We start from the raw sequence: 15164 nt of genomic DNA on the forward strand, positions 1-15164 counted from the left end.
CTCTATAATCAATACCAGAATGTCCGTGCGTCCATTTTAAACATGTCGATTTTTAACTTTTTTGACAACAAATTTTTGTATGTTAAAATTATGATTCTTCTGATTTTTTGAAAGCTGATTCCTATTACAACAAGGTACAATTTCATAAGCGAAGCATCTCTATAAACAAGTCCCAAAAATGTAAGTACGTCCTTAAACAGTATCATCTATTTATGCTGTTTTGCAACAAATTTACTTAAAATATTGTTTGTACTGATGCATTAATATTCTGCTAATTCAGTTATGACAATCTACAAGTGTTAATGTTCGTTGTCCTTCCATTTCAGAGCTTCGCTTTTATAGATGTTGTCATCCTTGTTTTTTTTTAACTTTTGGTCAGTTTCTAGATGAGAGCTTTGTAATATACCTTTTCTTTCAAAATGTATCTTGTCTAAAATTTGCTTTGTAATATATCTTTTTTCCTTTTTATTAAAAACTTTTTCTATTTTTCAAAATGTATCTTGTCTCAAAAATGCTTTGTAAAGGAAATCTTGGTAATTTTTTTATTACTTTTTTTATATTTTCTTAAATGAGCTTTTGTCTGCAGAAGAGAACTTTTTATTTAGAGAGCTTTGTACTATACCTTTTTTTCTATTTTCAGTGTATATCTTTTTTCTCACATTGGCTTTGTGGTAGATGCATCTGTAAACACAAAACACGATGAACTGAATTCTAGTTTCCGAAAGTGTGCGTAGCTTCCGCGTCCTATCTCAATATTTGCTACTAGCTAAAAAGGCTTCAAAAAATCTAAATTTAAAAAAATTAAATTTTTGAATGTATAATGTATAAATCGTTTATACATTAAATCGCTTTTCCATTTGACCGGAGTCGCTGAAAATAGGGTCTATAATAATTGGGTTATCTGCTGTACACTTTAGGAAACTAGGGCTCAAATAGGAAATCATTTTCAGCTGATCCAAAACACACAAATCACCAGGGATTTGCAGCACTTTTCTAGTCAAACTTTGGAAGCTGAACACAATGATTTTAAGACAATATTTTACATTATTTACATCGACATATTAAATAACATTTTACATTATTATTATAATTTGAAATCAACCTTTTACAATTTAGAAAATCAGCTGAAAGTGTAAAACTTAAAGCATTCAAACGGCTTTAAATTTGTGACTTACACGTGGCTGTCGAATCCTGCTATAAACTAATATCTGATATTAAAATGTATACTTTTGAACCCTAAAAACTAACAAAAAATGTACTGTATTATTTATAACAATAATAAGTTATCAAAAAATCTTCTACCTTTTTCTCCGTGTAACATTATAAAAAGTTGATTTTCAGTTGGAAAACTGCATTCTTGAAAAAAACAACAAGTTAACTTTCTGTTTGGTTCACTCTGTTGTTTACAACTAAATTTATGTAAGAAGACTCTTTTTAGTAACAAAGCTTCTCTACTGTTATAGGGTATATATGTTATTTGTTCTAATGTAAGTCCTTTTGTAGTGCGACGGCACGAATCCAGGGGACATGTACGGCTAAATGAGTGCAAATCATATAGAGATGCTTCACTCTTAAATCACAAACACAGTGGATTCAAAATATTTACAAGTTTATTCAATGAAACTCTACACAGTACTAACAAATTTACCTGTTTAATTTAGGCTATGTATAACATAATAGGATTAACCACATTCTCATTTTTGTCTATTTTTAGGAGGATCACAATCTTCAAATGGTCACAGGTAAACAAATAACATATAGTATCATTACAACAACTTGGCGGCTATACAACAATTATTAGGCTTTTCCAAGGAAGCGCAGCTACTCCGTTTTAGGTCTGTCCACTACACTTGGATGCAAATCTAGATGGTTTTGTTCACTCATCTAGCTACTTATTCAAATAGATTTTTTTTAAAGACCTGTTTAAAAAATTTGTTCGTAATTTTATTTTCTTGTTGGAAGGAATACCAATCTTTCTAAATTAGATGAAAACCTGCCCTGGAAACTTATGTAACTCCTTTAAAGCAGTTAATTAGAATGAGATATTATTGGATGTTTGGACAGACAAAAATACATTCTAACTTTTTAGTAGCGAGGATATTCTATAATTTGAAATGTCCGTTTGTCTGTTCGTATGGATGTCCGAAACGTTTTGGGGGAAACGGCTCCTCTAATCATTTAGGAGCATAATTAACTATAAAATAAAACATCCATTATGGTTGGACTCATTTTTAGCAGGGTTTTGGCGATTTTCATATTTTTTTACTTATATCCTCATATCTTTGGTGTTTGTTTTTGGTCCGACTTTTAAAATTGTCTTGGTTGTCAGTTTCAATATAATGTTTCCTATTGTTCCAGTATGCAATTTACTTTTCTAGATTTTAACAACTAATCTTTAAATCTACTTGTATATATATTCATCCACGATTATTTTATGCTTAGCTACTTATGGGTGTTGTCATCCTTGTTTTAGAATTGAATAAGAATTCAAAGAACAAATAGATTACAATTTAATTCAAATTTTTTTAGGGTGAACTAAGTAGAAATAAATTTGACTTTTTTTCTGAAAACTTTAAAATTAGTCTGCCAAGATTAATTGAAACTATAACAAATTTGTTTTCAAAACTTTAATTCGTTTGATTTTTTTATTTAATTAAATTGTGTAAGGGATGTTGTGGGGGGGGGGGGTCGATTGAGGGTTTACCCGATTGAGCGATCCATTTGCAGTAAGGAGATAATGGGCTGTTTATTACAATTGTCCCCAAAGTTTTATAATTCATTTTCCTATTCGTTGGCTTAACAACTTTGGGGACTAATTGTAATCTACAAAAGGGGTAATTTTGTGTATCAGCAATTGGCGATATACATCCATTTATCGGCCATTGTCTTATCCCTTTAGATCCCTGTATTCTTCCAAGATTTCTTAATATAATACCTTCATTACCACATAAATACCCACAAACAATGATAGGTTCCTTGGTCTTTAATATTATCAATTTGACAGTTCAATATAAAGGAACAAAGGTGCAAATTCTATTGTGATTATAGATATATAGTAGCATTGGAACCCACCGTTTATTCCCTTCATGACAGATTTATTGATTTGGATTAATATAATAATATATATATCTATCTATCTTTATACCTATACTGTATCTATCTATTCATATGTAAGTTTATCTTTAATACAATTATTATTTTCTTTGTTAATTACAATTACAGCATTTTGGTTACAGGACCAGTAGGAATTTTCACTGAAGAGTAGAGCTCAATCGGTTCAGTGGTTACTGAGATCTAAAGCTTCAGACAGACACACAGACAAACAGACAGACAAACAGACAGACAAACAGACAAACAAACAGACAGACAAACAGACAGACAAACAGACAGACAAACAGACAGACTAACAGACAGACAGACAGACAAACAGACAGACAAACAGACAGACTAACAGACAGACAAACAGACAGACAAACAGACAGACAAACAGACAGACAAACAGACAGACAAACAGACAGACAAACAGACAGACAAACAGAAAAACAGACAGACAAACAGACAGACAAACAGACAGACAAACAGACAGACAAACAGACAAACAAACAGACAGACAAACAGACAGACAGACAGACAGTCAAACAGACAGACATCGTTCTACTTTGTTTTATAGATAGACTTTAATCATAACAAATTGCATTTAATCATGTTTTTTAAAATCGCTGGAGGGGGGGGGGGTGGTATTCACCCATTTTCTTCCCTTTCCTTGGACGTCCTTTTGTCCCTCTCCTGGTTGGTTGGTCGGTAATACTATATGATGTTTGTCAATACAAGTATTGCAAATAAATAGTGTTTTTACAAACCAGAGAATAGTTTGTAATCCATTTTGGTAGCTTTAAAATACAGGTCTACAACTTAAATTATATTGTTGGAATAAAAAATGTATTATGTCACCTATCAATAATCCTATCATAGAAAGTAGTAAGGTTTTTTTTGTCAGTTAAGATCTCGTTTTTTTAAAAGACTATTTACATTAAAAATGTTTGCTTTGAAATGGTTTTAGGCTATCATTCTACCCTCTTTCCAATCGATTACAAAATACTACGGGCGCAGTCGGTAGTATCCTATAATATAAAGTTTTTGGTCTTAAGATATCAATGACAAATGAACCGATTGAGTTTTCTGTTATAGGGACGCGTTGCGTACATAATGTGGTGGTTTTAGGCTGTTATATTTCTAATTTTTAAATTCTTCTTTTCAGTTTAATATAATCGAACAAAAAAAATTTAACATGGCTATATTTAGTTCCATTATAAACGCTATTTTATATGAAACATTTTTCTTTTTTTTTGTGTTGTTAAGACAGAAAATGAGATCGGTCTTAATAGTAACACAAGAATAAAAACATTTACATAAAGCGAAGCTAAGAGCGTAAAATAATGCTATTTTCATCGCATTGCTAGGTTTAATGCAAATATTGAATGTTAGTGATTGTATAGGAAGAAAACTTACAATAAAATATCAGGATGTCTATCTGTCTGTCTGTACCACAGAGCTTCACATAGGTCCTGTAAAGGTTTATAACTATTTTGGGGTAGGTTATCACCACCCCCCGAAGAGAATTAGCGCCAAGAAAAAAAACCTTAAAATTTTTTGCATTTATTTCTAAAAATAGAATTAGAATTAATACATGGGGGAGTGGGGTTCTAATTTTCTCCCCCTACCTTAAGAGTCCATAGAGACCCTTTTACCCGCTAGTCTGCGCTTCAGACAATTATACAATTTATCATTATTTGCTAAGTTTAGAATATGATGCTAAATCTTCAATCATAGAAAAGCTACGCTTTAATAAATATTGCAATATAGAGGGAGGGGGGGGGGGGAATAAATGCATAAACTTTTACGTTGCATTGCAGGGGGGGTGGGGGTGGTATTGTGAGGGAGGGGGAATCCGCTAAATGCCCCGAAATTGGATGACTCATAACCAATATTAACTGGGGATGTCACGAATATTAATAATAAAACTAAGATTTCCATGTAATTGCTTTTTGATCTCTAAAACTAAGGGATCGATAAAAAAATTACTTTACGCAACTTGGAAGCCTCTAAGGGCCTTTTAGAAGGTTAGTGGTACCCTCTCACAAAATAGTTATAAACCTCCCAAGGACCTAAGAGAAGCTACACTTTACAGGAGAACCATATTGGTTAAGCGTTGAAGACAAACAAACACAGATCCTGTTACTTTTATATAAGGATAAATGTTAAGTAAAATTGTTACAAAAAATCTGTAAAAAATATCTATTCCAAATATTCGTAGAAACTCTACATAACAAAAATTCCCTCAATTACACGAGATATTCTTCTCCTTATCTATAATACAAAGTAGAACGATGTCTGTCTGTCTGTCTGTCCGTCTGTCCGTCTGTCTGTCCGTCTGAAGCTTACGATCTCAGTAACCACTGAACCGATTGGGCTCTACTCTTCAGGGAATATACCTACTGGTCCTGTGATGGTTTTAAGCTATTTTCTTGGGGGGTGGGAAACCCCTAACCCCCCCAAAAAAATGAAAAATACCCCCCCCAAAAAAAAAAAATTTCAACTTTTTTTTTTAAATCTATAATATGAAAAATTAGGTTGATCAAACCTCTTGGGGCAAAGCCCCTAGAGGCTAGGGGCGAAGCCGCTAGTAATATATATTATAATAAGGTGTGTATTCACTGCAGCAAAAATATCATATTATCAAGATTTAGACATGTTAGAATTGTCCTATTGATTTCAAACTTTGCCTGATGATTTTTATGACAGTCAAGTATGGCTTAATCTGAAAAGGTTACCAGAATGTCCGTGCGTCCATTCTAAATATGTTTACTTTAAACTTTTTTAACAACAAATTTTTTTTATGATTTAGTTATCCGATTGATCTTATTTTTGGATTACTGATTCCTAAGACAACTAAGTATTATGTTATAAGTGAAGCCTCTCTCTATAATCAAGTCCTTTTCAACAAATTTACTTACAGTTTTGTTTCGACTTTTATACATTATATATTCTGATTATTCAGTACTGACGCTCTTCAAGTGTTAATGTTCAATTGACCTACAATTTAAGATCTTCGTTTTCATGGATGTTGTCATCCTTGTTTATTTGCTATTTATGTGAATATGAAATACCATGCAGATGTAATGATTTGCGGAATTAAATGCACACCCATAATACAAGAATGTTTATTAAGGAAACACATCATTAAACATATAAAGTGACCCACTAATAGATAGATAGACAGTTAGGTAGTGTGATAGGTAGATAGATAGATATTAATAAACATATAAACAATATGAGGTAGTTGGGTAGGCAAATAAGTTTAGAAATATTAATAAAAAGAAACAAATTGTGTTGTAAGAATTATATATTTTATTATAAGTAAGAAAGATATAAAAGAATGTAAATTTTAACAAGGATGACAACATCCATAAGTAGCGAAGCACAAAAAATCGTAGATGGGAATACGTACAAGTATATTTAAAAGGTTTTTACTAAAATCAAGAATAGATTTATTGGATAAAATAAAGATGAAACCTTGTTTTATTTTGTATGATGACGATGGTCAAAGTAAATTATATTAAAGATGCTCATAACAATGGGAAAAATTATTTTGATACTGATATCCCATAAAAGTTTGAAAATTGGATCAAAATAAACAAAGATATGGGGAAATATGTAAAACATATAAAAATAGCCAAAAACCTGATAAAAGGCAGTCTGGCCGCCATGGTTGTTTTCTTAAAACGAAAAAAAATTTAATTTTTAAATCCTTAACTTAAAAAATTTGGAAAATCGGACCATATACACTGAAGATATGAAGAAAAGTGTTAAATATATAAAAATAGCCTAAAACCTGCCAAAAAAGCAGTCTGGCCATCATGGTTTTTTTCTTTAAAAGACGGGAAATTTAATTTTGATATCTAGAACTAAAATAAATTTAAAAATCGGACTATAAACACTGAAGATATGAAGAAAAATGTTAAAAATATAAAAAACAGCCTAAAACCTGCTTAAAAGGCAGTCTGGCCGTCATAGTTGTTTTCTTTAAAAGACGGGAAATTTAATTTTGATATCTATAACTGAAAAAATTTTTAAAATCGGACCATAAACACTGAAGATATGGAGAAACATGCGAAAAATATAAAAAATAGCCTAAAACCTGCAAAAAAAAGGCAGTCTGGCCTTCATGGTTGTATCTTTAAACGACGGGAAATTTAATTTTGATATCTGTAACTGAAAAATTTTTGAAAATCGGACCATAAACACTGAAGATATGGAGAAAAATGTGAAAATATAAAAATAGCCTAAAACCTGCTAAAAATCGGTCCGACCGCCAATGATGTTTTATAGTCAATTGTGCTCCTTAATAATGGGAATGTTGTCAAAAAATTCTATCTTTTATAGGAGCTGAGTTAATCCCATTTCCCCCATAGCGTTACGGACAAAGTGAATTATAGAGTAGCTTCGCTACTAAAAATGTGAAAAATATAAAAATAGCCTAAAACCCGCTAAAAAGGCAGTCTGGCCGTCATGTTTGTTTTCTTTCAAAGACGGGAAATTTAATTTTGATATCTATAATTCAAAATTTTTTGAAAATCAGGCCATAAACACTGAATGTATGGAGAAAATTGTGAAAAATATAAAAATAGCCTAAAACCTGCTAAAAAGGCAGTCTGGCCTTCATGGATGTTTCTTTAAACGATGGGAAATTTAATATTGATATCTATAACTGAAAAAATTTTAAAAATCGGACAATAAACACTGAAAATATGGAGAAAAATGTGAAAAATATAAAAATAGCCTAAAGCCTGCTAAAAAGCGGTCCGATCGCCAATGATGTTTTATAGTCAATTGTGCTCCTTAATGATGGGAATGTTGTAAAAAAATTTCAGCATTCTATCTTTTATAGGAGCTGAGAAAATCCCATTTCCCCCATAGCGTTACGGACGGACTGACTGACGGACGGACGGACTGACTGACGGACGGATAGTGAATTATAGAGTAGCTTCGCTACTAAACATAGTGAATTATACAGTAGCTTCGCTACTAAAAAATGCAATTAAGCCCTTGCAATTTACATTTCTCGTTTAATTTTATTCCAGTTTTTTACTTTTAATATGACTATAATCAAGAATAAATGTTTTGAATTTCTTATTATTGTTCAAAATGCACGCAATGGGACATTGTGCTTGTTATAATAAAACAAGGATGACAACATCCATAAAAGAGAAGCTCTGAAACGGTAGGACAAACGGACATTAACACTTATATAGTTTCAGACCTGAATAATTAGAATATATATGTAATAGAGTTGAAGCAAAATTTTAAGTAAATTTGTTGAAAAATTGCTTGATAAAGGATAATGTTTATGAACATACTTACCTTTTTAGAGCTTTATTATATAGTTTCTTCGCTTATAACATTGTACTTGGTTGTTCCAGGAATCAATATGCCAAAAATCAGATCAATCGGATAATTAGATCACATAAAAATTTCTTGTTAAAAAAGTAGAAAAATCAACATGTTTAAAATGGACGTACGGACATTCTGGTAATTATAGAGTTGCTACACTTTCTAAATCGTACCCAACTATTCCAGGAATCACCATGCAAATTTTGAAATCGATAGGACAATTCTAACATGCCTAAATTAACAAAAAAAAGCTATCCGTCTCGGACGGACGGACGTACGGACGGACCGACCATAATTATAGTAAAGCTTCGCTTTTAAAACGGAGTTAAAGGCGTTGCTTAAGTCTAACAAACTTAAAATCAATTTCAAATAATAAAATCTAAAGACATTGGATTCAGATATCTAAAGGGATAAGACATTTACCGATACATTTATGAACATACCCAATGATTACATCAAAATTACCCCTTTTTAAAGGCGAAGTTTTTCTATAATTATAGGGTCGGTCCGTCCGTCCGAGACAGCTTTTATTCGTTAATTTAGACATGATAGAATTGTCCTATCGATTTTAAACTTTGTATGGTGATTCCTGTAGTAGTTAGGTACGATTTAGAAAGTAACAACTCTATAATCATTACCAGAATGTCCGTACGTCCATTTTAAAAATGTTGATTTTTCAACAACAAATTTAAGTTATCTAATTATCCGATTTATCTGATTTTGTCCAGTTCAGACACTATACAAGTGTTAATGTCCGTTTGTCCTACCGTTTCAGTGCTTCGCTACTTATGGATGTTGTCATCCTTGTTAGTTATACAATTAGTTATTGAAACGTTTAAACTTAGCTTAATGAACCAACCAATCAAAATTCAAAAAAGTCACAAAAGTTGTTAAGCTAAAGAGTAAAAAAACGATGTCATGAAACTTTGGGGACCAGTAAAATAAACACCCAGCATTGAATTAGATATTACATAAAATAAATATATTTAGAGGTTAATATTCTGTCTTAGCTTTGACCTTTATATAAGAATTCTTTTCTGCCATATTAGATATGAATAAAAATGCTTTTTGCCTTCTTTTGTTAAAACATTCGTTTTACATTCTTTTCTTTGTCAGCAATGCATACTTAGGCAGGGATTTAAAGGGATAAGACAATGGTCGATAAATTGATGTAAATCCCCAATGTTAACACACAAAATTACCCCTACATTAGAATTCAATTACAAGTTTAAACGTTTGGACACTCAAAATAAAGACTTAACCAATCAAAATTCAAGAAGGTCCCCAAAATTGTTAAGCCAACGAATTGATAAAACTTTGAGGACTAATGTAATAAACAGCCTAATGTCCCCTCCCACCCTGATACTTAGGACACAGTATGCTATTCTAAAAACAGATTAGAAAAACTTTATTTTAATTAGGGTATATGAAGACAGATAGAGAGAAAGAGGGGACAATGGACTGTTTATTACAACAGTGTTTTATAACGTTTTCTGACTAATAACAACTTTGGGGACTTTTTTAAATTTTGATTTGTTGGTTCGTTTAGTTGAGTGTTTAAACGTTTTAACCTTGTAATTTTAATCTACAGATAATTTTGTGTATCATTATTGAGCATGCATTTCAATATATTGGCAACTGTCTTATCACTTTAGATCATTGGGATGTATGATTATTACTGTTTATTTTTTTATTATTTTGTTTGTCAAATTTGCCATAATTATATAAAAACAATTTCAACGTTAAGATATAAAAGTAGTATTGCCATGATTGTTTAACAGTTTTTATATTCCTAAGTATTTATATAAGTAAATTATTTAAATAATTTACTTTCTTAGTAAATAGATTCACCATGAGGTATATTCAATGATCTGAACTTTTTAATCACCATTTAAATTATGCTTGCAATTGCCCTACAGAAAACCAACTCTTTGATCCGACAGTAGGTTATGTTTTATACTGTTATGTAAAAATTATAAATCTTTTCTCTAAATATAACACGAATATGCATTGAATAGGCCAGTATACAATTTACCATTGGTTTAATTACAATGTATACTGGCCTTTGATTGGTCATTTGTTTTGTATGACGTCATTTTTTAATGGATACTATATGCTGTTTCCAAATTATTTTTCCAAACATTTTCAGTGTCTTTTTGCACTGTAAGGAATTTTGTAATAAATATCTAAAAGAATTTAGGATAAGTGCAGTCGAGATAGGAAAAGACAAATATTTTGAAAAACTTTTTTCTCCAACAAACGCTATTTTTGCATTATTTAACCTGTTTCTTATATTTTGAACTTGCGTTTAACACCCAAGTAACCTCAAAGGGGCGTTTTTCTATAGAAAGGGTAAATGATGGACCTATTAAAGCTTCCCAGTAATGAAGAATCATAAAGTTAAAATGTAAATCTTTGAAAGGAACACATACACATACTTTTTTTCACAAAGCATTTCTATAATTAGTGTATGTACGTCCGTCCGTTCGTTTGTCCGTACATCACAGTTAGCTCTGTTATTAATTTAGGCATGCCAAAATTATCCTATTCCTATAGATATCAAACTTTGGATGGTGATTCCTGTAACAAATTATTTGTCTATACGTCTATTTAAAAGATGATAATTTTTAAACTTTTTTTACAAAAATATTTTGTATAATATAATTATCCTATTCATCTGATATTTGGAACAATCATTCCTAGGACAACAAGGTACAATATTTTAAGTGAAGCATACCTATAACTAAGACCTACAAATTTAAGTGTGGCATTAAACAGAATCCTGTATTTACGCAATTTTGCAGAAAGTTTGTTTGTACCTTTAAAATAAACATAATAATCTGCTTAAAAAAGTAGAATTTAGAATAACACAGGAATATACAGGATAAGTAAGCTCTTTACAGGGCCTACAAAAAATGACGTCATACAATACAAATGACCAATGATAGGTCAATACACAGACTAAATTGCCAATGACAGCTTAATTTGCATTTTATTTGACCAATTGTAGGCCAATATTACGTCATTTTTTATTGGCACTCTAAAAAGCTTCAGGATAGGTAGAATATAAATGATATTTAGAAATACTACGCACATGTACTTTAACCTTTTTTTCAAAGGGATTGTGAGAAAAATACATAATAGATGAACAAACAGACCACTCCCTTGCAATAGTTACTAGTAAGGGTCCTTCAAAAGATTTCCAAAGGACATTTTTAGTCCCCCGGGGGTACATATTAAGAGATATAAGTTTTCCGGAATTGTAATGTAGGGAGTAGATTTGAAATCTGCATCAAATTTTAAGGATTTTTTATAAAATTTGTTTTTTCTATAATTCTTTATCTAAAAGCGGAAATACAAATTAAGTTAATTAATTTTGGCATCTGTGATTGGTGGATTTAAAAAATCTGCGCTCTGATTGGATGTCGTACATCATTCAACCAATTAGAGCGCAGGTAGCTTAAAATCCACCTATCCTATTGGTCAAAATTAATTAACTTAAAATGTATTTTCGCTTTTAGATAAAGAATTTTACAAAAAACGAATTTTATAAAAAATCCTTAAAATTTGATGCAGATTTCAAATCTACTCCCTACATTAAAATTCCGGAAAACTTATATCTCTTAGTACATATAGATAATAGACTTTTGGGGGAATATAACTTCCAATAATAGAAACGACACCCTTCTCTAACAATTTGGATGTCCGTATAGGACTACAAATTTTAATAATATCCAGTAGCAAAATTGTTTTAAACATAATCTTTTTTTGTCTGTATTATGCGCCCCTAGCATCTTGTAGCTCAATATTCAAAGGGATATTGTAGGGTAGAAAAATAGCCTAAAACCATACCAAGATTTATTTATAAAAATAAAACAGCCTTAAACCATCTGATGACCTATAATAAGCTTCACTGTAAAGGAGAACAATAGCGGTTCAACGGTTAGCGAGATCCTTTGGTAAAAACAAACAAAAAACAGACAGACAAAAAGACAGACATCCTGTTACTTTATTTACAGATTTTGTTTAAAGTAGATAGGGCTGACATAAAATCAACATTTTAGAGATAATTGATTGATATTTAAGTCTTCATTACGATTACCAACAAAATTGGATTTATTATTCTCTAATAGAGTAAAACTTGTAGCTGGCTAAAATAACGACCTTTTACCATCAGCCTCCTTTACTCCATCGCCTTATTTCCTACCGGATGAACGAACTGACCAATAAATAATGTCCAATGTCCATGTTAGCAAACTAAATTGAAGACAATTTTCTCCTGTTATATTATCCACGTATATTCTATATTCATTCCAATATACCATGTTTGCTTAAAAATAAAACTGACTTTTTTCAATTTTAGTTCAGTTTTGTAAAAACACTTTACGAATTACCATTTTTTACACCCCTCCCTAAAACGTGTTCACCCTATCTAAATGATAATGTCTTCGATTTGATCACCACACATACATTCTACTGACATGTACTTTTCCTGTAAAATGCGTTGGTAAGACAATGGCCGATAAATTGATGTACATCCCCAATGATGATAAACAAAATACCCCTTCAGTAGATTACAATTAGTGGTTGAAACATTTGGATACCCAACTTAATGAACCAACCAATTGAAATTCATTAAAAGTCTCCAAAGTTGTTAAGTTAACGAATAAGAAAACGTTGTTAAAAAACTTTAGGGACTAGTGTAATAAGAAGCCCATCGTCTCCCCTCTCTCTCTCTCTCTCTTTCTCAATATGTGCTTATATAATATCGACATAAGACCAAATACATTATCGAGGGTAAGTTATATAGTTGACGTTTGTTTCTAAAACAAATATATGTAATTGGTGGACCAATGTTGATGTAAATATCAGGCAAATTGGCTATTGCAAAACGACATATTGCTACCTTTAAATGAATTTTTATAACTTCTAGTGTCTAAAAGGGAGGAGTAGGTTGCTCTAAAAATCCGTAAAGGTGTGAGTTTTAAGGCTTAAAAATACTAGTAGAACGATAATATTCACTAAATATGTGTATTTCTTATTGAAAAGAACTATAGACAATTTTTTAAAATTTTACCGTTCTTCTACTGTTTTCAACTTAAAACTCACAAACTCTTTTTAGCTCAACCTACTCCTCCCTTTATTAAAATGTTTATTTTAATCAAAATATCTGCATTTTACATTGGCCATTCAGATAAATGTATTGTTTTCTTCATGTAATTTACAATGTCATGCTATACTTGTTATAAACAAAGAAGATATATATATATATATAAGAATTGACATTTAACAGCAAGAAATTTTTGTCTTCCCAATTTCAGTCAGAACTTTCTAGTAAATCAGTTGAATGCCAATTTTTGATCCTATACAAAGAAAGTTATTACGACCAGAATTCTATTACTGGATGTAGAATATACGTGGATATTATGACAGGCGAAAAAAGTTTCAATTTAGATTGATAACTTGTAACTCATTTATTGGTCAGTTCATTCATCCAGTATGAGGGGAGAGTATGGAGTAAAAGGGATGAAAAAGGGAATATGTTCATTTTAGCCCGCTGCAAGTTTCACATTATTAGAGAACATGAAAATCTGTTGTAATCTCCATGCACTAATATATCCATTATTCTATTACTAAAAAAGCACCTATTGCTGCTATAGATCTATTAGTCATTGTATGTTACAAAATAAAAGAAGCAAAAGATTTAATGAAAAACTCTATTAGAAAGTTTTTCAAAAATTATATTTCTTTTTAACATAAATGATATATTTTTAGTATGGATGCTACTATATATTTCAAATTTTCTGTCCATCCATTTTCTCGGCTACTATTTAAGATAAACTGCTGATATTTGTGTAGATATCCATTACTAAAAAGAATCCAGTTTACAAATCTAATTTTGTGTAAAAGTTTTGTGAATTTTCTAATATTTAACATATCTTTCTCTTTTTTATATAACCACTGAACATCTGCTTTTCAAATCAATTTATCTATTAATTACAGTTCGTGTCTTTTTACTTATTGATGTTTATACCCCATAATTTCTCTAATAAGCAGTTTTAGAACCCTTTTTCTTAAAATTACCAAAGCTTTAAATAGAGCTTCATACTTCCTTGAAAAGCTGACATTAATAAGGTCATTTGCTACCAAAATACTTAAAAATCAGACATACAGGCAGACAAACATCTAAGTACTTTTTATTATAAATTGCACCCTGCACTGGTTCAAGGCCAGATCTGTTATTGAGTTTTTATTGTAATTGAACATTTCTTTTACCACATATTAATTTCTTTTTAGCAGCGAATCTACCTTTCCTCGTAAGGGCGTTATTCCCCTTCAATTTTTAGTTGGTCATCTAAAGAATCCAGAGCATCATCCGCTTGTAATGGGATGAGATACTCTAACACCCAAGGATATTAGGATTAGTAACAACCAAAAGTCAACAAACCCTATGATTGCACGACCTTTGTCTGAGAAGTCCTTACTGTGCATGGTAATGAGTTGCGCCTGTTTACAGGCCAAGGCATTCATCCATATTTATTTATGTCGCGCACCTGACATAGCAGCAGTAGGAGCAACTTTTAACGTCATTAGTTATGACGCGGTGTCGGGCCGAGAATCGAGCGACGAGTGGATGCGCTGCGTGTTGAGCCACGGTCGCGGGTTAGTAGCAAATCTATAACTATAATTCCACTTGTACAACAATATGTCTG

Source organism: Acartia tonsa, chromosome 13, assembly GCF_053477335.1.
Source record: "Acartia tonsa isolate MP-2025a chromosome 13, ASM5347733v1, whole genome shotgun sequence".
Taxonomy (NCBI): domain Eukaryota; kingdom Metazoa; phylum Arthropoda; class Copepoda; order Calanoida; family Acartiidae; genus Acartia; species Acartia tonsa.